General features: G+C 47.0%; 1 long non-coding RNA gene across 2 annotated transcripts; it reads left to right on the forward strand.

Annotated features, from left to right (window-relative positions):
- The first annotated feature begins 1,609 nt into the window (after positions 1 to 1,609).
- LOC142055461 (uncharacterized) lies at positions 1,610 to 26,791 on the forward strand. Of its 2 annotated transcripts, XR_012659935.1 has the most exons (6): positions 1,610 to 4,212; positions 5,187 to 5,605; positions 10,685 to 11,310; positions 11,557 to 14,451; positions 23,521 to 23,710; positions 24,283 to 26,791. It is a non-coding gene; the product is annotated as an uncharacterized LOC142055461 (long non-coding RNA). The 2 variants fall into 2 exon arrangements; XR_012659934.1 differs by lacking the exon at positions 1,610 to 4,212 and having other exon boundaries at positions 4,228 to 5,605.
- Positions 26,792 to 27,005: the final 214 nt, after the last annotated feature.

Here is a 27,005-nt window from a genome sequence, read left to right on the forward strand (position 1 = left end):
TCTCCAATTCAACTGTGTCATATTTATAAATTCATGTAGTGGTCAAAATGATCCAAAAAATGCCAGCACACAATCCCAGCACTTGCAAAACATCAAATGTATATATTGACACTTTTTCTATTTGCTGACTGCAGGACAAATAGGTTTCATATTGGGACATCAAAGTCTGTTGCAGCAACTGGATGCATGACAAAGCCATGTTATAATCTGGGTATTGATTACAGCATTGAAACACATTGGCTCAGCATGTGGTAGATTTGGATGCGTAGATAGATCAACTTTTTAGTGGCCTATGGCTTGATTTCAGCATGGAGAAGGTTGTCAGCATATTTGTGCTAACTAAGGAAACAGCATGGGAAACTCCTTTCCACTGCAGATACAGCCAGACCTCAGGAAATGTCATTGCACTCCAATGTTTTTTTGTAACAGCCAGTTTGTCTTGAAGTAGAGAAGCAGATTTGTGTCTTAACTGTATTTCTAAACTGCGCTGAAGCTTGTTTGGGTCTTGCCCAAGCCTTATGTATTTACCTGTTTCTGGATGATGGATTGAACTGTTAGGTCACAAACACATTAAAAAAGTGTTTTGGCTGTATTTGGGGCCAGCAGCGAAGGGGTAGATGCTCTGCCTTGACTGGGTTTATTTGTAATGCCGGCAGTAACGGAACACCAAGAAATAAACAAGAGTTTATGCTCATGCTTCACTAGAAGAACTTCCTTGCTGCTGAAAATAATGCTTTTGCCCAACAGTAACTCTTTTTTTTTCTCATTCAGGCAGTGTTTTGGATATGTTATGCTACTCTTAACATATTCCCATGTTCAAGTTCCCAAGAAAGCAGGCTGAACCGCTGCCAAATCTATTAAGTCCTTTCTGTTACAGTGAGTCAGCTGCTGTGATTTTACCTTTGCTCTTGGTCAAATTATTACACTCTATTATCTTTTTGTTCTTTTTATAAACATAAGAAACTGCAATACAAGTGTTTGTTCCGTGTGCCTACATTTCCTCCTACTTCAGTGACAAAAACAGCACATTACTTTTGTTATTAATAAGACACCTAGAAGCCCTTGATGTTTTCCCAAGGGATTCACAGCCCAAACATAAAGGACAAACAAAAATGGGAGAAATTAAGTGCCTTTATTTGCATTTATGAACAGGGAACTGAAGTAACCATAATTAAAGGGGCACTTAATTCCTTCTTATTGAAAAGCCAAGCAAAGAAGTCTTCAGCAAAGCTAAAAATAGACCCAGGACCAGCAGGTCTCTGTTCTGCAGATGGCTCTGAACACAGTTCTGCTCAGCGGCCCCAGCAGTGCCCACCCAGTCCAGCACAGCCATACATCTACGTGCCCCTCCGCCTAAGCTCAGACCAGCAGCCCAGGTCTTTGCCAGCACCTTCACTAGGTCAGCACGGTTCTCCTGTTCCTGGTACAAGATGCTCCCAGAGCTGCTGGCCTTCTGCCCCCTCCACTTTAATATGAATCCTTGCTGAATCAACGTCTGCAGCGAGGGCTTGTGATGGCTGCTTGTACTGACCGTTGAAGGCCTCCAGAACGGCACTGCTGAGAAATGGCTGCCATGTGTAGGGGGTCATGGCAGACCTTCCTGAAGTGCCAGTCCATGGGAAGAGTTTTGCAGCTCTTACAAGTTGAAGGTGGAGTCAGCTATAACCTGACTTACCTTCCTTGGCATTTTGAAGTCTGGTGAAACATGATGCATAATGACACTTATTCTGCCTTTGCAAGTAGGAGACTGCCTTTATGCCAAAGTGCCTCATCAGTGAGCCTCACCTCTATGCAGAGTGCTTATTCAGATGTAACCACGAAAATGAGGGCTGGCTAAATAATGCCTCCGATTGAAAGGATCCACTGAAGCTCATTATAATGATCTTAATGACTTCCAATTCAGCTGTGTCTGTGATACCAGAGTGCAAAGGTAATTATGGAAGTGCTAAATACTATTATTATTTGATATTAGTGACAGGGTGGGGGTGAGACCTGGTGAGTCCTTCCCCCATCTGGCCTAGAGAGGAATGAGGGTTGCCCCCTTCCCTCCACCCCTCTCAAGACCTGGGAAGGAAGGACTGTGCAGGCAGGGTGGAGTTAGGACTCTGCTCCCTCTTCCAGCTGCGGCAACCTTGGCTCTTACTTTGCTTCTGTTGTGTCAGGAGGTGGCTCCTTTGCACAGCAGGAGCTTTGGTGCACGTGCAGCAAACTGGGAGAAAGGAGAAATGCCCCCACAGCACCCTTCCTGTCTCCGTCTTGGCAGCAGAGGAAGCAAACACACTATATCTCTGCATCCCCTACTGGTTTTGCTGGTCTTTCCCTCAGTTTACTCCATCTCTCCTGTGGCCCTCTGGTACTATGTGATGTTGCTGGTTTTTCCCTTCATGCTCTCTCCTTACCTGTTTGATCTCAGCTGGGCCCCACCAGCGCAAGCCCTCCCTTGGCTTGCACAGGATTTTTGTTTCCTCTGTATTGGCGGCTCAGACTCCGAGAACGAGGAGGGGAGCATTCAGACCTGGCTTTGAGTGAAGTCTTGGACCAGGTGACCTCCTGAGGTCCCTTCCAGCCTCAATTATTCTGTGATTTGGAGGCCCTGGCTTGCTACTGACATTGTTCTAGCTCGGGAAAGTGCTAACCCTTTGACCCATGAGGAGTTTTTAAGGAAACAGTGATAACTTACATGGTTAACAGTTTGCTGCCTGACTTTTGTGTAGGGCCCAGCAGGCTACATGATCTGTGGGAACTGCCTGTGCTGCCAGGGTCTGTACAGCAAAGCTGCAAGCACCAGCTTTGCAGGCCCTCCTGAATCATGGGTGAAATGGGGAGAGCACATTCAATTAGCTCTGCTCACTGACCATGCCAGCCTGCGCTAGGAGAAACCTGTGTGGTGATGATTCAGACTCAAATGATTACTTGACCCAAAGGAAGGCTTGATGATACACTGAAGCTGGGACACACCAGCAGTGATTATAAAATGATTCACTGCCTGTGCTCTGCCATTCAAAACATCCGCTGTATTGCACAGGCAGGGCCATTCATGGAGGCTGCCACGAAGAAGTGATGTTTGCACCTTTAGATGCCACCTTCTCACCTAACCTTGCAGCTGCTGCCTCTGGTGTGGCGCTCTGGTCATGCTGATGCTGGAGAGGCTTGCTGGCAGGGGGCAGCTCCCTGACACTGCCATGTAACTACAGCCAGGCACCTCCTGCTGGTAATGTCCATCCTCACCCTAAGAGGGTTTGGCCAACAGTGTAGTGCAGCCAGGCATCCCAGTGTCCCCCATGCCATCCTGTGCAGTGTGGAAGCATATCATTGGACTTTAATACTGAGGGGCAGGTGGGAATTCAGAGTCAAAGTCCTTTAATTGTCTGTGCTTCAGCATGTAATTTGCACATCATTCTTCAATAGTCTCATAAATTCTTTGCACTGCTGTTCCCACTTCCATTTTTCCTGCTGTCAGAAATGTGGAGCTCACACAGTCCAGGCTGCTTCTGTGTTTCTTTTATAGAGAGGCACATAGCCTGCTGTCTCTCTTCATTTCTCATGCCACTGTCTACCCTCCTTCTTCCTGTTCTGCCCACCTTTTTGTCCTTCGCTCTTCCTCTCCTCTCCTCCAGATTTTCTCCTGCCAGCTACGTGCGCTCATGTGGTTTCACCAAAATGATCTGAGTGCACTGACTACATCTATCTCATCCTGCTAGATGCTTCCCGAAGCGCTGCATGCAGAGCAGGGAAGCCCTCAGCACCCGGGAAGTACCATTTTTCCTGACCCGGGAACTGATACTGCTTGTGGCAGTTTGCTGGAGGCACTGGCAAGATCTGAGGCATGGAAAGTACTCATGTTGGCTGGGACTCACGAACGTGTTGGGGCTAATAACACACATGGCTTGTGTTGTGCTTTCCCTGAAGCTAAGTTGAGCAACTTGTTAGTTAACGAGTTAGGCATTACTCAGAGCTCCTAAACCTCATGTTTTGTCAGTGACAAAGTTGCAAACTTGTAGTACAGTGCTCCTGACATTTTCTGCGTGGTGTAATGGCCAAGGTCCAGCGGAGTTGTGCTCCATCCTCTTCGTCTTACAGCTCTGCCTGGACTTCTTTCAAATTTAAGACTTCAGCTGTCATGTACTCTTGCCAGCTATCCTATATGTCTAAATAACCAGGTGAACTACCTCTGGAAAATAATCTATCCGATGAATGTAGCCCTTTCTTTCTGTGAGTGAACTGTCTTCAAACTGTCTTTCAAATGTGTTTTACATGCAGTAGTGTTATTTGTGCTTTGTCTAAGTGTGTGCTAGCTATGGATTCTCTGTGTGCTCTTGGATGTAACTGTGGTTTTAAGTACCCACCACTGGTTATTCATAGCGCACATTTAGTCATTTAACAAACATGGTATTAGTTCTGCTCTCTAAGTGGATGACTAATACTCTTATAAATAGGAGGAATGTGATCTGAAAGGTCACGTGAATGTTCCCAGGGTGAACATATCCCCAAACTATGAGACTTCTCATTCCAGGAGCACGCTTGCAAAAAAGAAAATGCTCGTTATTAGGAAGAAGGAAAAGCATTCAAAACCCATTCAAGCAATTTCTCTGCTTTAACTCAAACAATTTGGAATTGTTTGTTCAGTTTTGCATTGCAAAAGGTTTTTGCAATGTTTGTTTTTCTCTGCAATCTCTCCTGACCTGCTTGGGAACATAGGAATTGCCTTGTTGGAACAGTGCTGATCTCCCTCCTGTGCCAGTACCCTCCCTTGGAACGTAACAGGACCTGAATGTTTCCTAAGTAGATATAAGAAACATCCTTTAACTTTCTTCCTAACCTCTTTCACATCCCAGTGGAAAGCAAGACAATGCCTAACACTGGATTCCAAAGGAGATGAGAAGAGTGCACAGTGCAGGTTTCTGCACTGCCTGTAAACTGACAGCTTTCCTCAGCTCGGTACAGTGGAGAGAAGATGCTGTGCTGCCCAGGCAGTGGAGGAGGAATGGAGGGCGCTGCCTCTGAGGTGGGGTGCTTGCTAATGCAGCCTCCTCAAAGGTCAGGGGGTTTCTTTATCAGAGAGCGCAGGAGGTAAAATGCAGCAGATCAGCTATGCAGGCACCCTTGTCTTTTCATTTTTATCAAAGGAAAACAAAATAACTGAATGCCACTGTTCTGCCATTGCAAGGTTTGGTTTATATTCACAGGAATACAAGGCTAAGGAAGGGAGGACCAGTGGCCTCAGGACATCCAGCTTCATTTCATGGCCGTGCCACAGACTCTCTGAGGGTACGTCTGTAGCATATGCTTAGCCTGGGTTTGAGCCCAGTCTGTCTTCATGCACTGCCTGGTCGGGCAATTAAAGTTCTTGGCTGGCCTGTGGCACCCCCTTGGTCAAGTCTGAGGCCCTCCTTCGCTGGAGCAGTGAGAGGAGGGCCATCATCCTGAGGCTGGGACAGGAGGATCCTGCGGAGGCCATGTGCCAGGGGTTGGGCTGCTACTGCTGCTGTTGTGATGCCAGCCCAGTGAGGCACCTTTTCTGCTCTGGGGTGTGAAGTCAAAATGAAGCCTTTCTAGTGGAGAAGCAGACAACCACGGCACCATCTTCCCCCCATCTACAACTCAGGTACGCCCAGGTGCTCACCTGGTGGGCTTTGGGCTGGTGGAGCAAAGCAGGGTGAGATGCTCCTGGGGACAGGTTCAGCTCCTAGCTGGGAGGTGGCACTGGCTGCATCAACACTGCTCTGCTCAGCCTCTTCAGTGTCAGATGTGGTGGTTTAAGCCACCTGTAGACGAAGTCAGTTTGACGTTGCAGGGGAACAAAGCAGAGGAGAGGACTTGCATGGCTGGCTCAGAGATGTTTCCTGATCAAAAGAGAGGCAGGTACATTGGCAGGTACAGTGGCCAAAGCCCAAGGCACAGACCTGGGTGGCATGTAGCTATGTCTGTGCTAATAAACTGGGCAGGGGCAGGAGCTGCGCTCTGCTTTGTGGCTGAGTTACACTGTCTGGCCATGGTGTGACAGATAAACTCTTGCCCTCCAAAACCATGTGGCCAGATACAGGCTACCTATTGGGAACAGTCCTGGCCCATGCTAACTCCCAGAGTGTGGTTTGGGAGAGCGCTGGTTTGCCTGGGCCACAGCTGTACCCAGGACTGCACTAAGAGCTGTAGGGATGGATGTTCAAGCTCCCCGACTCGTGCCCTGGATTCACTGGCTTGATTTTCTGCTCTAGATGCTGCCAGTCCAGCTGGTGTCAGGCAAGTTACCTAATGCGTGATATAAGAAAGACAAGACTCTTCCAGCTTAATTTCTAGCCTTTGCCCCTTCGCGCCCTCTCTCACATGGGGGTGAGGGTGCGTCCTTAGCTACTCTTGTAGGGGTGAGACTGCCAGAATTGGATACATTGGGGAAGTGGGGTGTGGTACAGTTGAAAGTCCAAATTCGCTGCAGTGGTTTGTAGAAATTTGATTCAGTGAAGAGTTGGGCCTATAGTATACACATGCCATAAAGATGGCATTCCTAGTTCACAGGCCTTTTGTAATTTTGTCCATGCTTATTATACAGTTAGAGAAATGCATTAGCATTAAAATATGTGGGCTAAAAGCCGTCGATTGCGTCCTATATTCTCCTCCTGCCAGCCTTTGTCTTGACTTTAGGTTGCAGATTAGACAGGACAGCTGAGGATCTGGGTCCCCCCAAGCAGTCTATACACAGTCAAGAAGTCCCAGAGATTTGATAGACTATACTTGATGTTTCTTTCTGAGCACACGACATGTTTCCTAACTTCAGCAGTTTCAGAGGTTTGATTTCGGTGGAAGATAGTATATATAAATGATACTAGATTGAGAAGTGCCTATGCAGGGCTTATGAAACACTGCGCGTGTCTGCATGTGCATGCATTAAAATAACAGGGCAAAGGTGACTGCAATATATTATTTACCTGCCGGCTCAGATTTATCTGCCTGCCTTAAGGACTCCTGGCTCTTGTCTCTCAGATTTTGTTCTAGAGAAAAATTTTGGTGCAAAGAACTGTGTTTGAGGGTGCTGTCCTACAGCTAGCATTGAGGGGCTGAAATCAAATGCTCCACCCAGGTTATTTTGGGCATGCTGACATTTGCTTCCTTGTGGGTGCATCTGGATTTCTCCTCTCCCTTGGTCAGTAGCAGAAGCATTTTCCTTATTGATGGCAAGTAGGTGGTAGTGGTGGGGGCAGGTCTTGTTTGTCGCTACTGGCCAGCTGACAATGGACAGTGATAAAAACACAGAAAAAGGTGGGAAGAAAGGAACGGATAGTGTAATTACACCTGATAAGGATCAGCATGACACCACTATCAAGGATGTATTTGAAACCTACACAAATAAACACATAAAACATTCAAGACATGGAATCAGGTTCTTCCAAAGAGCAGCCACAATTACATAAAGAAACAAAAAATGATTTTTTTTTTTTTGTACTGTGGTGCTGGCAGTCAGAGCCTCGCCTCTGACTGCGCCTGGGAAAAGAGTGTGTTAAGTGTGAGCAGAATAAATGATCCATTTGTAACCAGCACGGCAGAAACCTGTGCAGCACCTCACTGCAGCACCTTCCTATGCCGGCCGGGTGGCAGGGGCAGGCATCATGACTAGTCAAAAGCAAACCTAGTTACAGTAGATCTTGAGCAAGATCCTCGGAGGTGCAGAAAATGCACCTACAGAAAAATGCATCTACATGTTTCCAGGTGCATCTTTCTTCAGCACCATTCAAATCTTGCTCTCTACACTTGGACGAATGCAGACCTGATTTTGCATGTTGCAGAGTGTTCGCATTTCTGAACAGGAGCCATTTTGCAAAGGAGGAATGAGCAGCACCTACCCTACTCCTGAGCTGCCACCTCTCTCCTGGGGTTCGAGAAAACCAGAAAGCAAGCCCCCAAAGCTTTCTCCTTTTCCACAGAAACACACAGAACAATACTGGATTTCCTTCGAAGCAGTAACAGGACAGGGTGAATTTAGATGCCAGAGAGTGAAATTTCCAAATGCGTTTCCCTTCCTACACCTTTTCTTTTTCATCTACATAAATCTGTGTCAGTTTTTAAAGAACCTATTTTGGGGGGAGGGAAAGGGGACAGAACAAGCGATGAGCTATTCAGAGCTAAAAGAAGAGATTCATGCTGCCAGAGGTAAGACTGCAGAAAAATGTGTCAGTGTAGCAGATGATAGTTCTCCTCTCTTAATGCCTCTCCTGAAGCATCAAGGTATTCGTGTTTCTCAAAGGGGCTGTACATCTCAGAGGTAGTCTATGAACTGCATGTTGAAACGGTTGCCATGGCAGTGACAGAGTGTAAGTTAGAAAGCGTGATTAGCCAGAGTTGGCCTAAATAGCTGAAGGGAGGAAAAAAGAAAGGAAGGAAAAAGAAGGCCAAGTACTTTCTGTTGTTCCTAATACAGATCCATTAGCATTAGACCGTGCCAGGAAGAGGAAGTGGTGCTGATGGAGAGGAGCTTGCAGGAGCATGCTCTGCACCCCAGCCCCAGCTGGGGTACCACCAGCAGCACACGCTGTGAGGGGACCTTTGCCCCCTTACAACGTACCAGCCCAGCAGCTGAGCACTGGGCACGGTCCATTCATACAGACCAGTCCTGTTAGTGTTGATCTGGTGAAATGGTGCCTCTCCAGAGTCAGAGGTGAGGCCAGGGCACTGCTCGACCTTCAGCAACCCAGAGAGCACGGTCACAGCGCTCTCCTGGCTGATGCCTGGCATAGCCACATTAGAAAGTGGGAGACTGGCCTGCAGAGGTTGCAAGGCTTGCCCCAAGTGACACAGAGGGATGCTAGCCTGGGTGGGGTGCTAACTGGTGAAGTCCCTGTCCCTAAAGCCAGGCCAATTCTTCTAGCCCACTAGCCTACATCTGCTTGAAGTATGCCTCTGAAAGGTATCCCATCTTCATCTGGAGGCTAGGAACTGAAGAACGCAGCCCTTTTTGTTAATTCATTGCAGTGGTTAATCACGCTCATTAAAAAAATAATTGCACCTTATATCTAATTTAAATGTGTATGGTATTAGCGTTCAGCCTCTGCTGCATGCTGTGTTCTCTGCTATATTTGAAAGAAAAAAAGTCACTTCTTGAGATCCTGTGGGTTTTCGCTGCGAAGGTTTGTTACGCACTAGAGTCGCTTTCAAGCTTGTTTTTGAAGAAGCGAAGAAGCAGAATTCTTTCTCTCAGAGGGTTTACTTTTAGCTCTTCTCAGAGAAAAGTGGAAGACTGGGAGACTAAGGTGAAGACGCCTGAATACTAGGTCTGGGTGGAAAAATGTCCTCTCTAAGATCTGTAGAGTGCCACATTAGGGGGCCATGCCCAGTGTAAAAATCAACAGAAGATATTTATGCAAGCTGAGCGTATGCAGGGGGGTGTTTGCAGGAGCAGAACCTGTTAGCCTGATTCTCATCTCTCATAGCTTTCTAGAATAAAGAGATTTGATTTACATTAGCCTGGAGTGCTTCTGCTTCTTAGTCCTTTCAATGAGATAAGATATGAATCTACTCAGGCCAATCCATAATGTTTGACCACTTACCAAGGATATTTTTCTCCCCTCCTGTCCTAAGGGATCCTTAGGTTCCTCCTTTAGGAGGAGTACAAACCAGCAGTACTTACTGTGGTTAATGGGCATCTGTTTTGGCTGCTGGAGCTGGAGTGAGAGAGATGATATGGCCTGTACTTTAGGAGGAAGCAAAGAAAAACCCACAAGACACCTATTTGTCCTGCATATCAGGTTGGCTTTTGCCATTATTTGCAGGAGTCTTTTCCGCTTCTTGCGCCTCCTAAATCCTTGTCATCCAGGTTTGAGAGCTGGGACTATCTTCTTTGGCACCAAGTCAATGATACGTTTTTTAGCACCAGCAGCCATTCATATTTTACATTAGTGTTCCTCCCTGTTCCTTTCAAGCAATAATCGTAAATATCAGCTTTCATTCCTAGAGCGCCTTTCATCCCAGGGGCTCCCAAAAGCACTTTCCAAGCTTAACAAGCTTATAGTAGTGTATTCCTTTAGAAAGGGTGAAACTTGCTTCCCATTAAAGCCTGATTTTGGGAAGAAAACCTCCAAATTATAAAGTCTTCAATACACAAGGGAGCCTTTGTAGCTGTTATTTACCATACATGTTCCCTTACAAAAAAAAGATTGCTTCTTGCTCCTCCATCCCCCCTGTCTCACCCAGCTTAATCCAGCAGTCCCTAGTTACGCAGGGAAGAAGAGTGCAAGTGATGAGAGATGATTGTCCCCTGTGATCTGAGGAAGTGCTTTTCTTCTGGAATCCTATTGCTACCCTCAACAGTGTCTTCTGGCAACTCCCGTTTTCATCCAGTCTATTTTCTCTTTATGGGGGCAAATGTCCTAGGGCAGAGTTGATTGTCCTGTGGCTTTACCCCATCCATGGCTGGGCTGTGCTAAGGATCATGTGAAAGACTGCAGTCCTCTTCAAGACAAAGTCCACTGGCCGAATTCCCTTGCAATCAAAGCAAAGCCGGTTGCTTTGTGATGACGTGAACATAACCTTTCAAATGGTCCTTTATGTGGCTCATCTGTGGGCCATCTGTAAGCCCAGAAGAGAAGATTGTTGCTGGCAATTTCTGAACTGAAGAATTAGTTTCCTAATGAATCATATGATTAATTTTAAGGCAGCTTGAATCTGACCAGTGTCAATTTGTTTTCATTGGTTTCAGGGGAACTCAGTGTAGTGGGACCTGTCCATCTCATGATGCACAGAGCTTTCTTCCATGCCGGCTGTGTGGGAAAGTGGTCTCTCCTCTGTTTGGCTGAGAGAGGCCCAGGTGAGGCACATGAACTCCGGTTACTTCTCCAAGGACACACCGAGAGGCTGTGGTAGAGGGGAAACAAAAGCCCTATCTGATTCAGTACTTCAACCGCACAAACATAATTTATCAATATAGATATCTTTGGATGAAAGATACATCAAAGCATATTTTTGGCTGCTACCTTCAGAGGTAGTACTAATCTCCTGGGGGAGTGTAAGCAGTGATATATGATCCAGGTATCAAAACCCCCATCTTCTTACTGTCTCTCCTCCTCTCACACTGGTCAGGTTCACAGGGAAGCCCTTTCTTGGGGTTGTTATGTCATTTATTCCCATCAGTAGATTTTGGTTCAGAAATGCATTTTAATTCTTTTCCAAGAAAACACTGTCTGTTTCAACACTAACTCTGAAGATCTGTAAATTGGCAAAGGATCCAAAAAGAATAATGAACCAGCAGTTACTGTTTACATTGGCCACCTTGTATAAGTGCTGATATTAGCATTTCTGAAAGGATTCATTCACCACTAAAAAAAGGTGCATACCTGTGAATAAGAGCTTGCTTGGGAGGGCCTATCAACAAAGGACCTCTATCAACAAAGCTTGCATGTATCAAGAGATGGTTTTGCAATGGATGTTAAGGCATACCTATTATTTCAGGATGAGAATAAGCCACTGAAAATATTCTGTGCCTATTTCTGATGGTGTAATGAAAGCAGCAGTAAATTTAAAGAAAAACCATGTGTATTTTCATGTGTCTTCTTTGTTTGTTTATTTATTTAGAGACCTGAATATATATATTGAAAGTGGCTCTCTTGGGCTTCTTTTAAAATAAAATCCTGCAATACAACCTCAAGCCCAGTGATTGGTTCCCATGTCATGGAAAATCAAGTAGACCTGCTCTACAAAGAGCAATGGCTGTTGAAAATGTTTTGCCCTTTCCAGACGATGACCTCTTCTGGGGATGTCAGCAAAATAAACATACTATTATGAAGTACCCTTAAGTCTTCCTTACCTCCTGCTGTTTGTCACACTTGTTGCAATTTGCCTTAAATTAGTTGCCCTCACACGGAGGTATGTGATGCTGTTTTGCACAGAAGAAGAGGTTTGGATGTTCTGCAGTGCCCAGCTGGGATGCCATGAGCCATGGCTCCAAGATAGTACAGGTCCTCTGCACGGCCAGAAGCCAGCATGTGTTTCATCCTCGTACTGCAGGTCAGAGGTCTTTCAGCAATGGGGGATATGTAACAACAGCTTTTTTGTGGGAGACAAAAATGTTCAGTCTCTGTGGGATGTCTACATTTTTACTAGGATTCCGTGGCATTCTGTAGGATGAAGATCAAACTCTTTTTCAGGTACGTTATTATGTTATAACCTCTAATATACCATTTTTCTTTTAACCTTTTGTCTGCTTCGCTTTTAGGCTGTAAGCAGCTAGGGCCCTTCCTGGGTACTCACACAGCTCCTGGCATGGTACAGCTTCAGTTCTGGCAGGTGACTTAGGCCATTGCCGCAATCCAAACACACATTTTAAAATTAAAATGAAATGTCTGGAAGCTAACCTGCTTGCAAGTGCCTCTTTCATGCAAAAGATGATGCTCTGCAAGCACTGTGTTTATAAAGCAGAGGAAGAAAGCAAGCATGAATTAAATGAGAGACCAAGTACCAGCCCACTGCGTCTTGTGAGAAGTCCTCTCGGAGGGGCACAAGTCTCTGAGACTTCCCTGGTGGATTTTGTTCTCAACCCTTTAAATTGTCAGGCTGGGGAAACTGGGGTGATGGCTGGCAAGGAGCCATGAGGATCATCCCCCCACCCAGAGAGGAGGCACTCTCTGCCTCTCGGGGGCTGTGATTTCAGCATGCAGCTCTGTTGCATGGAAGGAGCAGAAATAATGCTAGGGAACTCTACAGGGGTGAGTGGGTATGTAAACGGCCAGCAGTGCACATAAGGGATTTCATCGTAAGCGGTCGGAGAAGACATGCCTGCTCTGCAACAGGCAAACATGTCTCTGCACAGAACCAGGATAATTTCCCTTCAGTCTGGGGCAGATAGGCAGCAGTCTCAAATGTAATCCTCACAGTATTACTTCCAAAGATGAAACAGGTATTATGGCACTGCCACTGAAGCAGGTAATCTTTAAATATAGCTGCAAATTGCCTGTTTTAATGCTAACAAACCCTAATGTTGAGGAAGACAAGACAGGTAGCAGGACTGATACAGCATAATATAATGTGATGCCTGATATAAATGACTCATTCTAGCCAGAGGCTTTAGTATAGGAAGTCAGATAAAAGATATAAAAACAAGTCTGAATTTTTTTTGCTTCCTGGTGAAGGTCACCGCCAGGAATAGCATGGGAAATAATTAATGGAGGAAGAAATGTTCCCCTTCAAATTAGAAGTATTGTCTTGCTTCACAGTTTTGTTCTCCTCTTTGGACTCCTGTAACAAACACCGGCAAACATGCAGGGCCTTTCTCCCTGAAGCACTGACGGATATCCCGCTCGGCAGGTAGTGAATGTGAGGGACTGGCTGTGCAATGCTCACGGTGTATGTTAATGGGTGTCTGCCTCGCTGGCCGTCCACCCACCAGCAATGTGCTGAATGGACCTGGGAGACTGAATGGGGCTCCAGGCAACGGTGGCCAATTTTCCTGGTCAACACTGAGGCGCAGTGCCAAGGCTGTGTGTGAGATCCTGCACAGCCTGCTGCTGGGCGAGTTTCACCCCTTCCCCTCTGCTCCGGAGCTCTGGGGAGCTGGGTCTTCTTTCCAGCCCCAGCAGAGGTCCTGCTCCCTCAGTCCCTACGCTTCATGTGAGAGAACATGGATGACAGCAACCATTGCACTCGCGGTGGCACAGGCTGTTCTCTGCTCATCCTGCAGAGACCTGGGAGGCTCTGGGCTGCTATTTGCTCTCTGTGACCAGGAATACACTTACACATGTGCAAAGGGAAGCCACGCATCTGTGCCTGTGGTGCAGTGTGCATACAACTCTACCTGGGGCAGGAGCAGTCCACGATGCAGCCCATCTGCTGTGCAGGAATGCGGTGCTGCAATTTAATTCCCTTTCCTCCGAGTGCTCTTTGAGTGGGGACGGGTGAGGAGAGGAGCGAGTGCCTCTGCTTCATGTCACCACCCTGCAGGCTGGAGGCTGGGCAGCTGTGGGGGGCTGAGGGGCTGCTGCTCCCTGGGGCACTGATTTGTTTTCTTACAGGTGGCCGTAGCAGGGAGGAGTGCTGGTGGGAAGCTCTGAGCTTCGCACTCCCGACTGAAATCTCCTGCACGTGACTCTGTCCCTTCTGCCGTGAAGGACTGGTCGCATTTCCCATTCTTGACTCCATGTGGCTGCTCTGAAAATCCCAGGTTATCTGTGCACAAACCAGCTGCCTTTCCCACTGCTCAGCTCCTGAGAGCTCACCCACCAGGCCTTCATCACTGCTCAGCAACTGCATGCCAGGGTCATTAAGGCAGTTAGCACAGTGTTAAGATACATTCATTTTTGGAGGGCTTTTCTTTTGGAGGCCCAGGAGGTGAGAGTGCAGATCCTCCCTCCCTCAACAGGCTCCTGACCCAGCAGTGGACTTTCAGAGGTAGGAGCACTGCAGAAGTCCTGAGTACCCCAGAGTTGCCATATAGCACAGGAAAACCCCGTTATGGGAAAGCTGCTAATATCAGAGGTAAGCTCTTACCCACATGTTCCACTGGTGTTACAGACTCTGGAGAATCAACTTGTTTCGGCCAGGTTCCCAAACTGCTTTTTGGTCTTTATCCAAAACAAGCCAGTGCATTGAAGTTTCCTGCCCCCAAAATTGTCTAACCAAATGAAAGGAACGACCTAGGTTGCACAGATGGTCCCCCATCTGGTCCTACAACTAGAGTGGGGCCAGGACACAACCCCAGCTTGACTCCGCTCTTCTCCCCCAAAAGGAGCCATGTGAGGACGTTGGGGCTCAGTCCAGACCTGACTTTCCCAGCTGACCTCTCTCTGTGCAGTGAGTAAAATCCTAATGCAGAAAGCTTTAGGGCAGCTCAGAAATGTGGCCATGCATAAATATTGGGCCTTTGGCTGGTAGTGCTCATAATGCTGTTCAGTCTGGAGTATTTGGGGGGTCAAAGATCAATCCCATAAGGACGATCTGTCACTTGCATATGTTCATGTTGATTTGAAGTTTGGCCCTTTTTTTCTGCTTGCTTTCTTGCTTTTCAAGGCATGTGTGATGCCCTTCTAGCAATCTCCTTATAGTCCTAAGATTTGGGGTCACACAGTCTCTTATCTGGGGTTTTTAACACCTGCTGTTCCTTGAAATGGTTGTAAGGGATGCTGCGTTGGGTGGGATGACCTGTCATTCTCAGGTTTTTTTCTTTATAGCATCTCTATCAAGAAAGACTGTGAGACATGTAATTCAAATACTTCTAGACACCATAGTTTTGTCAAACTCAAATGTTATGACTCCTTGTGAATGTGGGGCTTGTGAGCTGCTTTACCTCAGCTTTTATTCTTTTTTTGGTGAAAAAAGAAGTTGCATGATTCAAGCTTTTTCTTCTTCCTTCTCTTTTTTTGCACTCAAATTTACCATATTTGCAGATAGGCTGTGCCTATGTTAGCAGTTGGTGTGGTGCAGTGGGAGGAGATCCATAGAGGTGGCTGTTTGGTGCCAAAGACTTGATATGTCACGGGATTTACATCAGCCTGCCTCCATTCTGGTTCTTATTAGTGGTTGGAGCTCCTGGAGTCCATCTCCTAGTTTCCTTTCACTGAAAGGGAATCCAGTTAAAAAATTGCTCCCTGATGTAAATCGAAGTATGGCAAGTGGGACAAACAGGAGATTTGCCTCATAAACTCACTCCTGATGCAAACAAAACCAGGCACACAGAAAGACCTGTCAAGAGACCAAGGTCAAGAGACCAAGCCCAGAGACATCGCTTAACCCTGAGGTCCCACCACGGTTCAAATGTGTGGCAAACGGGTCAGTTACTTGGCTAGTAAAACAGCTGTTTAGCTTGGCTGAGCAGCTCTCTTATTCTTTCTTGGATATAATTGCTAATCTGTTCTTCCCTCCTTGTACACTTACCCAACCTTCCCCTTTTCCAAACCCTTACTAAGCATATACATACATATATATATAAAAAATATAAATGTGTGTGCGTAGGCAGTTGTGTCTGCTGCTGGGATTTCCTCCCAAACAATACCTGTTGTGCTAGCCACAGCGATTCTCTTGGTTCCCATGCTCAGAGCAGTTTGAGTTTCCTGCTGGCTCAGCAGCAAGACTTTCAGGGCTTTTTATACTTATTCTTCTTCGGGAGCCAAGCGGAGGAGCGCAGTTTGCCTGTGAATAGCGAGCTGGCTGGGCAGGCGGCAGGAAGCTTGCATACTAAACCGTGTGAACTTTGAGGAGGGGAGGAAGGGGGCCGGGGGCCACTGGCTGGGCTTCGCGAGGCATTTGCTGGAGCCCCTCTGCCTTATAAACTCATCATCTCAGCTTAGGGATGCTCCCTGCCAAAGGAATGAAAATATCTGTAAAATGGGAGTGCGAAGAAGTGAGAGAGCGGAAAAAGGAATTATAGAGGAAACACAGGGAGGGCTTTGACAGTGGAGAAGGGTGAGGAAGCTTGGGTTTTAATTATTCACGTGAAAACTTGTGCATGGGTTCCCTGCATGGAGCAATGCCACAGCACCATGTGCTGCACTGCTGGGCTCACGGGCCCTCTTGCTCACCCCCTCGCTGCCCAGCAGTAGCTGCACAGTCTTCTCTGGGAAGAGGCAGCTTTTCTGTATTGCCCATGCAAAATCAAAAGCACAAAAATGAAAAACACATCTCTCTTCCCCCTGCAATCCCACCTCTATTCCTTTCTGTTGCTGTCAGCAAAAATTAGTAAGTGGGTTCCCATTTGTAAGGACCAGGCATCATGGTAGTTTGATGAGCAGCACTGTGAAACGTCGACGCCTGCTTGTAAGTCACAGGCGAAGCCATCCCTGGAGCAGCGAGAGAGGTGTTTCGGCAGGTGCCGTGACTCCGCTGGAGGTGCACGCGTGCTGGGAGTATCCTCGGAAAAAGGCAGGAGGTGAGAGGAAGGAAGGAAGGACGGGCTGAGCCTGTCTGCCTGCGGATCAGCTACCTGCCTCCTGCTCGAGTCTGCACAAACGAGGAAGAGGCTTTGCCTGTGCTTGGAAAATGAGGTGGCAGAGGACCGCGCATGCCACGCAGATGCTTCCTGAGCAAGAGTGGCCTGATGTGGGCATGGTGCCGTGGCGAGTGGTGGCGGGATAGCCCCGTGCAGGGAGAGCTGCTGCACTGGCCTGGCAGGCACCGCCAGAAGGGTGGCATAGGCTGCAGGGCAGGCACGAGCACCGTGTGTGTGTGTAGGATCTGTTTTTAGGGTGATGACATGATGAAGAGAGCCAGCGGGGGGTGGAAATGCTGAGCAGAGTGACAAGCCTGAGAGATGGGGTGAGGCTCGGTTTGGTTAGTTGTGCCATAGCATCATTGTGAAGTGATGCGACCTTCCTGGCCTGATCCAAAATAACAACAACCCACAGCTTTCCCTCCATTTGGCAGCACACTTTTCTGAGGGTTTTCTAAGGTGCCCATTACTCCAGGCTCTAAATAATTCACAAATACACAGTAAATCCGAGAAGCTGGGGCCCTTGCTCCCCTGCCCAGCTTGGCAGCACTCTGTGTCTGGCTCCCAGCCGAGTGCCAAGCAAGGCGGCATGTCTGCTTGACACCTGCACCCCCTGGTCTCCTCCCAGGACAAGTAGCCTTGCCCGGAGGCCCCTGAGCGCTGGGGAGGTGTGGAGATACGGCTCTGGGTCCCAAAGCAGGCTCATGGGGAGCCAGCAGAGGTCCTGGGGAGAGCCGCTCACCGAGCTTGTCTAGACCCCAAACGGTCTCTGCCTAGGCAACTTGTGGCAAAGCACCGGCACCTGCAAAGGTAACCAGTGCTTTCACCACAGTTGTCTTAGAAAGTACAAAAGCAGTCCCAAATTTGGGGAATTTACCATCACACTCATGCATTTTCTGTTCAGTAGAATCCTGACTCAGCAGAATCTCAGTTTAAATTACATGTAATTGATGACTTTGGTGCCTCTGTCTGTTTTTAAAGCTATCCAGCATTTCTGATGATACCAAATGTTTAGCTGGCCTGTAACCCCCTGAAAACTTTAATCGTTTACCACTTAGCTGTTCTTTTCTGTGCTGGGTATCTGTCTCAGGCTGAATGTATTTGGGAAGCTTCAGCAGAAATGTTTTTGCTTGCTTACAAGAAAGAGACAAGAGAAAATTTTTTTTTATTCCTATTTGAACATGTTCTTAAAGTGATCTGTTGAGAAACTCGAGCACTTTCTGCCTTTGGAGGAGAGGCTTGAAATTTGGCAGATATCAGGAATGTGCCTTTGGTTGTTCTTCATGGGGGGAAAAAAAAAGTTGAACTAAGAAACCTTAGGAAAACAAAGCCTCAGATCTCAGACACTCAACAGAAACTTCTTAAGAGTTAGAAGCTGAATTCTCTGAAGGCACTTGCTCAGTGGAGACTTGTTCAAGTCTGGCGGCTAAATCACAGATGAGAGTGCAGCAGGCACGCTGCAGCCTCCTGCTGCAGGTGCAGAGCAGCAGCACTTTGAAATTGTTTTTCTGTGCTGGCAGGGTCACTGTGGTGCTGGGGACCAGAGCCCAGAGATGCTCTTGGATGTGCTCCTTTGCTGATACTTAGGTAAACACGCAGGAAGGCTCCTGTTGACTAGGGCTAGGGCCTGGCTGAGGGAGGGAGGGAGGGAGCCCTTCTGCAGTGCAAAGGCTGAGGACCCCCCTGTCTGGAGGGGAGGACTGGTGTCAGATGTGGAGCTGGACGTGGGAGCAGGACCAAGGCAGAAGACAGGCTGGAAGGACCAGGAGGAGCACGAGGAGTCAGGTTTGGGAGTATCTGTCCCCACCAGAATATAGCTCCTGCAGAACCTGGGATACAGCAGACTCAGGGCTTTCTGCTGCTCAGTAGTTGTCTGTTGTCAGCAAATATTTGGGGAAGCCATTGGCACAGGCTGTGACTCATTCCTGCATGCTTCCTCAGCAGAGGTTGAAGGGCTATCAGTATTCCCAATTATTCTGCTTTTCAAGCATGATGGAATTAACATCTAAGAATAGGAGCCAGTCCTGCCGGTGAGTCATGCGGTGGCTGGTGTGATGCTGCATGATGGGATTCCTGCATTTTTGTTTCAGTTTGCCATCTGCAAATCAAGGAAATGACACAAACTCAATGTCATTTGAAAGTATGGGAAGTTTGTAGGGTCAAGCACTCGGCAGTTAGAAATGCTTAACGCTGCCCTTGCCACCTGAGCGCAGCTCCCATCTGCATGGGCATTGTGATAGCGTTGCTTTTAGCTGCAGGATCAAATGCATACGTAAATATTTTTTTTTTCCCCACAACAACTCTACGTCTTTTAATGCCCAGGGTGGATGGTTTTCTGCAGGTGAGTGGAGGCTGTGTGGGGAAGGGTCCTCGTCCTGCCTCGTTGCATCTGTGCGGGATGAGAAGGTCACTGCTCCACCTTCATGCCACAGCAGACACCAGCTCTCGGCGATGGTGACAGCAGCCAGTGTCTGCACCCCTGGCCTGCAGGGAGACCAAAACAGATGGAGTCCTCAGATAAATTACCTGCCAAACTCGAAAAAGCCCCCACTGGGCACATGCAGAATGAAGTTTTGTATAGCTTGTAGCTTGACCACAGGTGGGAAAACTTAGGATCCTTGCAAAGGCACATCCCTCTTCCCTCGCTGAGTATCAGTCCCAGCCTCGGAAGACAGAGGTGCTTAATCTCTCAATTTGAACAGGGCAAGCTAACATATATCTTGCTAATCTTATTCTAGGAGACAGTTGAATTATTTTAGCTAAAAATTACCAAAAGACTCTGCCCGAGGCAGACATCCAGAACAGAGTATTTGAGCTCGAGCAGCTGAGTTTTGGCAAAGCTGTGCGTAGCGGAAAGCAGTTATTAATGGGAAGTGTTAAGCAACTTTTACTCCAGACAGCGCTCACAGGGGGAAATGAGAAACTTTGGCTCTCTGGATGGCCTCACCAGAAAAGATGAACGTGTACGCATGAAATCCTGCCCTTACGCTTTCGGTTAGCCGATTGCTACGGGCGAATACTGATATGCGTTTGTAATACAGCATTTTCAGGCTCCAGGGTTGGACTTGCTGTTTTGCAGACTTACTGGTTACTTTGTGGTTTGCTGTTGAATCAAATGCTGAGGAGAAATGGTATTTCAGTGATGGTAAAGTGTGACAAGAAACGCGTCAGATTTCTCTTTCCCTGTGAGGGAGAAGGAGGTGCAGGAGGACGGGGATGCTGGCCCCGACCCTGCTGGTGTGTGGCGCACATGGCATATGTGGCGTGTTGCCTCTACACTGACAGAGGTTTTGGTAGGGGGTTGGGGGGGCTGTGGAAGGTAGTGGCGGGGGGCTGGCAGCTCTTACTGCTAGCCTGCATTTTCCTCTCCTGCAGGAAGAGGTATTTTCCTTTCTCGTTACGCTTCACCTAGAGCTGTGTAAACAGCACTCTCTCCTTGATGTTGACACCTTCAAATGATTTTATCTCCCTTTCAGGGATTTATTTACCCGAACTGTACTATTTAGTTATTTAATCTTCTCTTTAGTTATTTGATTGTTGTTCATTACTGAATTCTTTTCAATATGCCAACATCTCTTTGGCACACGAGTGCCTGCTGTTGCTTTCTCTGTTTAGAGGACAGCTCAGTCCCAGCAGCATGCTGCAGAGAGAATCCATCTTCCTTCTGCTCTATTATATGATGCTCTTCACCTCTCCGCAGGTCAAAATCAGGCCCTCTTATTTTATAAACCAACATCCAGTTTGCTACTCACTCTTATCCCCGTATTAGCCCCTTTTCAGCAGCTGCCGCAGATTATTTTCCCAAATATTCGTTACGCTGCGCATGTCCCACGCAGGAGCTGTTAGATGCAGTTTTCCTTTGCACGCCCCCATCTCAGAAACATATTTTATCAGCTTGAAATCCTAGCAAGAAACCAAAGCCCATGCACTCTTCCCTTCCTCATTATTAAATCCAAAATGACCCTTTTAAAAAAAAAAAAAAAAGAAAAGGTTTTCAGGTTCATAATCCTTCAGCCTGTGAAACAATTCCTTTCCGTTCACAGGTGCACTGTGCACTCCCTGGGGACTGGGCAGGCTCACAGGGGCAGTTTGGTTACGTGGAAAGGAAGGGGCATTAAAATGGTGAGCAAGACTCTTCTGGAGAAGGATGGGCCAGAGCTGTCTCGATCCAGCCCTTGGTTATTCTGGGCACTAATGCATTCTGCCAAAACTCAGGCAGAGGTCTTAAAAGCTGATTGTTTGCACAAGTAAAAGCTTTGGAATGATATGTGCACTTTGTATGTGCAGGCAATGCTTCATTTTTATATTCAAAGTGCATTAGGACATGAAAGGAGTCAATTTCAATCTAGCCTGCAAATGACACCTAAGCCCAGCCTGTGAAACATGAGCTACCTGAAGAGCATTTGCTAGGATGTCTATGAAGATTTCATTTTTCTTAAGAAATCTTTTTGACTGTTTCTGCCCTGCAGGCATTAGAGGTGGAAATAAGGTGGGTTTTGGACCTAACCTCACAGTGAAGGAAAGGAGAGAGGCAAAGGGTTTTGTCCGGGTAGCTCCCCGGTACCATTGCATGAAAATGGCGGTGAGCTGGAAGCTTCTCCAAAACTGTGGGAGCCAAATGTCCCACCCTGTTTGCCTGTGGCTGCCGGGTTAATTTTTCTCCTTTTGAGGTCTGAACCCTTCAAAGCTTTGTTTTGTATGGGTAAATAAAAACTAGCTATGGCCCATGGAGAGACCTGGAAACCATTTCGTACAGAAAGATCACAGGGCTCTGAGAATGAAGGCAGGCTTCTATTTAACTGAAAATAATACATACATTTAAAGAGCAGAACATGCAAATACATTCATAATGGCTGCTATCAGGAGCTGCTGGCAGTTTCTCTGAGCAGAAAAGTCCTTGTCTTGGAGATTTCTGCTACCCCTCAGGCTTCTGTCCATTTCTGTGTCATTACTTGCAGTGTTTAAGTCCCATTAAGTTTAAGTGCATAAATTTTCTTTGGCTATTCAACCCCAGCCGCTTTTGGGAAGGAATTGGCCAGAATCCCTGAACCTAAAATAATCAAATGTCTGTCTGTCCATTAAAAAGGCTGCCATTTATCTGACAAGCAGTGAAAAATGGAATAGGTAGCTCAGTACAAGCATCCTCCGAGAAACCTGTCATTGCAAAACCAGGCAAGTGACTTGCACGTAAGCAGATAAGGTACCTTTACCAATACCCAGGTTGTTGCGTGATATGTCAGTATATTTGATTTCATAACACGTGTTACTTTTATTATCAGCCTCTTGGTTTCTACCACTGTCCTTAGAAATATTCCAGCCACAACTTGTAACCTTTACAGGCCTATCCAAGGAGCACGGCCTTTCAGACACTCCTTTCCTGAGTATTTTTTGTGCTCCCAAGAGAGGATGAATTTGTTTCAGGATTGTTATGGGCATGAGAAATAAAAATCAAAATGGAGATGGTGGCCAGCACAAAGAATCGACCAAAGTAATTTTAATGAATTTCTTTCCATACCTGCCAATCCACCCTCCCCTGCAGGAAAAACAACTCTCAGATGAATAAAGCATATGGCACGGAAGATGTAGCACTGATGCCAAGTTTGTCTTTGCCTTAGCAGAACTCACTGCAAAATGCTGAATCTGCAGATCTTCTCCTGGAACATGCTCTTTGAGAGCAAGGGGAAGGCATATTCCCACTGCCTTTTTAGCTGGGCTTGTGTGCTCTCACTGTTTAAATCCTCAGTGAGTGGGGCATTATTGTGGCTGCAGTGCCGGGCAGACACAGTACTACATTCCAGCTAGCTGCCGTGGATAGCAGTGCATGTGGCAGCAGCAAAGAAAACCCGTCAATGAGGTGGGCTAAATATTAGAGAAGGATCTGAAGCCCACACTAACCTGCCTTCTGCGTGCGTGTGGGCTAACTAGCTGTGACGGCTGCCGTTTCGGCAAGCAGACATGCCTGCTGCTGTTGCGGTTAGGCACCCTGTTCCTCGCCATGGTTTGTTATCCAGTCGTTGTTTATCTTGCTGGGAATATTTGAGGACACAACTGTATTTGAGCTGTCCAGAAGGGAGCGTTCAGTGTAAGTCCCTCCATCGTGGCTTGCTCTGCAGTGAGCAGAGAGTCAGCCACCACCACAGGTTATTTATCCTGAAATAGGTGTGGAGTGCTTTGGGAGGGTGCCTCTCCCCATAAGCTCAGAGGAAACCCCCAATGCTAGCTCAGCCTGTGGCTGGCCATTACAGTTCTGTCTGCTCCCAGCTCAGGGCCATCAAGCGAGGCTCTGGGGGGACACATTGCTGGTGGGTCCTGATGTGGCACAGGTAAACAGGACCTCACCACCAACCTGCTCAGCTCTTTTCTGAAGGATGTAGGATGCTGGAGGAAGTTTAAGTGCCTCTCAGCAGTACAACTCTCCACGGCTGGGCAACAGCTGAAGAGGAGGTTTGAGTGACTATAGTAAGAAGTTAGGCATCTAAGGCCTTTATTGGACCTACCTCTGCAGGGACTGAAGCTGAGCAACTTTATAAAAGGAAAAAATCCCCTGCTGAGTCACTTTAGTCTTCCAGAGAGCTATGGAAATGTTTGTGTTGTGTACTCTTACAGACGTGTTTCTTCTATAGGCGCTCTCAGACCTGAGAGATGAGGCCATTGTTTTACCTGGACACGTGCCATGGGGATACACCATGGGTTGGGCGAGGGGCGCTGCTCTCCCAGGACCTCTTGCAGCGCTTTGGCTTGGAGATGTTTTGTAATGCAGGAGGTGAAGTCCCCACCTTTGGACTCATGTGTCAGGAAGGCCTCTCGCTGCGGGTAAGCAATGCCTCTTTTCCAGAAAGTAGAAGGTACCCGACAGGGTGATGAAATTAATGGGCTGGGGAGTGCCTTTGTTTAAATGAATGCTGGGAGAGGCGGGGGGAGGCTTGATTTTTCACATGGTTAATGTTCCTAATCCTCTTTTTAGTCCTCTCATGGCAACCTGTGTACTTTGCAGTTCAAAGTCACATGAATCTCTGCTCAGCAGAAATGTAAATGTTTTGATAAAACTGTTCTTAACAAGTTTGATTCGTTTAATCAGTTTGATGAACTGCAGAGCTTTATGGTGTTTAATTGGGAAGGGTTTGCTATAAATTACCATTTTTTGTAATTTTGTGAAGAATGTGGTGGTGCACAGGATCTTGCTGCCTTGGCGGTGGCGTGGGAGGTGCCTGTCTCTGGCACCCAGGTGTTCCCCTGCAGCTTCATATGTTGCAGAGCCCTGGAGACCTTCGGGTGCTGAGCCTGCCCGCGAGGCCAGGCAGATGCTGGGAGAGGGGCTGGGTGGACACGCACCTGGAACCATCTCAGCTTCCCTATTTCTTTTCTCTTGTGTTTGCATCTTCTAGATGATTAATCTCCCCTTACAGTAAAAATGCAGCATGCCTCTTCTTCTGACAAGTCCCACAAGAAAGGAAGCACGGTTGTCCACAACAGCCCTCTCCTTGTTTTTGTTCATAACCAGCCTCAGCCTGCACTGGCTTTTCAAAGGCTGGCTAACAAAATCCCCAGGTTTACCAGTAGAAAGAGGAAAAAAAGGGTTGATCAGAAAATCTCAGCTTGGGTACACGTCACAACTGGTCTTTCCTCTCTTTCATTTAACATGGCAGACTGACAGGCTGTAAAATACGTCCAGTTGGAAAGAAGATCATTTTGTTTTACCCTGCCCAGCCTCATTTTTCAGAGCTGAATGTCCAGTCATATACCTATGTGAAACCTTCAAAGCCCTGGAGGCTTAATGCAGCAGGTTTTTTTTTTTTTTAATAGGCAGTTTATTGTCCACATTACATTTTTCTGTGCCTTTTGGTCAATATCGCAGACTAGAGAAACCAAGGAGAGATTGAAAACAAATGAACTCTCCTCTTAAATTTATAGTCTTCCCCAAGCACCGGAGCAACCAGAGCATCGACACAGTCTCTGCACTAGCGGGTTTGCTCTTTGCTCAGCGAGCGCTACTCTCCCGTCACACTGCCATGCTGCAGAGCTGCTGCTCAGCGGGTCTCGGGGGTCATGCCGTCAAAATGCACGGCCCGAGCAACATGGTTTCACAGCTCTCTTCACACAGCTTTGCACTTTTACTCCCGCCTGACTCTGAAGTGGAAAGGCCCCTGAGAAAATGGTGTATTTCATAATATTTCATAAGAAAGGAATGTTTTTCATCCTTTCCTAGCACTTCCGTGGTCCTTCTGGATGGCTCTCACAGGCCAGAGTGATGCAGGAGGAGACATTTCTAACAGAAAACAACCCTGGTTGCTTTTTCACCTTTGACATTTCTGCATGAAAAAAAAAGCTCTCAGCTGTTCACCAAAAGTTAGTATTTGAGGCTTTTTTTTCTTTTTTCTTTTGTTTGCACAGACTAAACATTGACATGTCATATCCTGTACGAGCAGTTGTTTTAATGGATGCGCTGCCAACAAAGACACTTGGCTTTAAGTTGCTGATCCTTTGCGACCATAACGGCTTTTAATGACAGGTTTTGTCTTCGTAAGGCCAAAATGTTCTTTACCCAGCTTTGGCTTTTAAAAGAAACACCACGAATGTTTTTGGATTGGATGTGAAATGTTGTGTAAATTCTGTAATACCAAGGTGGAAAATCTGTCCTTTCTATGTCCTTATTAATAGACTATATAACAAAACAGGTGGGGTTAAAGCCTAAATGGTTTTATACACTATGAATTCATCAGAGTTTTACATCCTCAGCAAGGGAAATATTTAAAACCAGAAGAAATATGTAAAAATAAATTAAATATGAAACTAAAGAAATATTTGTGTGCGTTTGGTAGGTTTCTTGTTTTTTAACTAGATTTAGCTTTCCTTTTCAACTCCTTTTCTCTGAAGTTGCTTGCGCTTCAGGGCTGTGCCTCCTGACCCCCGGAGGGCTCTGGCAGGAGCAGGCAGGCACGTGGGAGCCCCAGATGACTCTTCACAAAGGCAGAGATTCAGAGCGGTCCTTCGGAATTATTCAGTTCATGCTGCAGCCGCTATGGCGTGTGTTTGAGGCTGAGGAGGCCACAGCTTACTGGTGCAGTCAGAGGGAACGGCGAAAAGCTCCATTAGTGTTCAGGATGCAGCATGGTTCGGGTGGCTCGGAAAAAGAAAGTCTTATCGCTGGTTACTGGATCCAAGGAGAAAGCAGCTACGTGTTGCTGATTACCACCTGGGAGAAGTAGCAGATGACTGACAACTTTTAAATTGCCCTTTCATCGTGCCATGTGAACTGCACATTGGGACTGGAGCTGCACCGGAGGCTGTTGCATCACAGATCATGCTTTCAGCAGAGCTTTGCAGAAAAAAAAATGAAAGTAAATGGTGTTATTTTCAGCCTGAACAGTGAGCAAGTTCTCAGTATCTAAATGAGAGCCCTTGAAGTAAGCTCCAGGTGTTGCAGGAAGTGGTGGAGGTGACTCAGTAAATGTCACACTTCCCTCCAAGTCAGTTCTGAAGTGGTGTCCAAAAATAACATTTCATGGGCATCTGACTGTTTGAGATGGCCCTGCTTTTTCATGAAACTCAAAACTAGTGCTACCTGGCACCCTTCCGATTTTACACCGCCTTTCTTGTCACAAGTGTTTGCCTTTATCTTCCTTTGTTCTTTCCTATAGAGCCAAACATATGACAAGTTAAGTCTTGTTGGTCTCTAAAAACAAGCATTAACCCTTTTCACTCTCATTCCATTGCTTTGATGCATTTTCTTAAATATTTATTCCCCTTGACTGACCGATATTTCCTCCACTGTATTAGTCCAACATATTTTTCTTTGTAACTCCCCATTCAAGCATTGATGGGGGTGACTAAACAGCTGCCGGGTTCAAGCAGCCAGAGAGTGGTGCAGTGGAAAATAAAAACCTTTCATGGCTAACAGTGCAGACTTTCACATGCCTGTGTGTGTGATATGGAGCCACTGGGAGAGGGCAACCGAACCCCACAGCCTCCAAGAAGGGATTGAGGGCAGCCAGCTCACCCCAGCCCACGTCCTCAGCGGTAAGCAAGTGGCTGGTTACTGTCATGCTGGGCTCTGGTCTTTACAGCTCTCCATGTAGGTGTGCTGGTGGGGAGATGCTTCACCTCAGCC

The sequence above is a fragment of the Phalacrocorax aristotelis genome, chromosome 3 (assembly GCF_949628215.1).
Source record: "Phalacrocorax aristotelis chromosome 3, bGulAri2.1, whole genome shotgun sequence".
Lineage (NCBI taxonomy): Eukaryota > Metazoa > Chordata > Aves > Suliformes > Phalacrocoracidae > Phalacrocorax > Phalacrocorax aristotelis.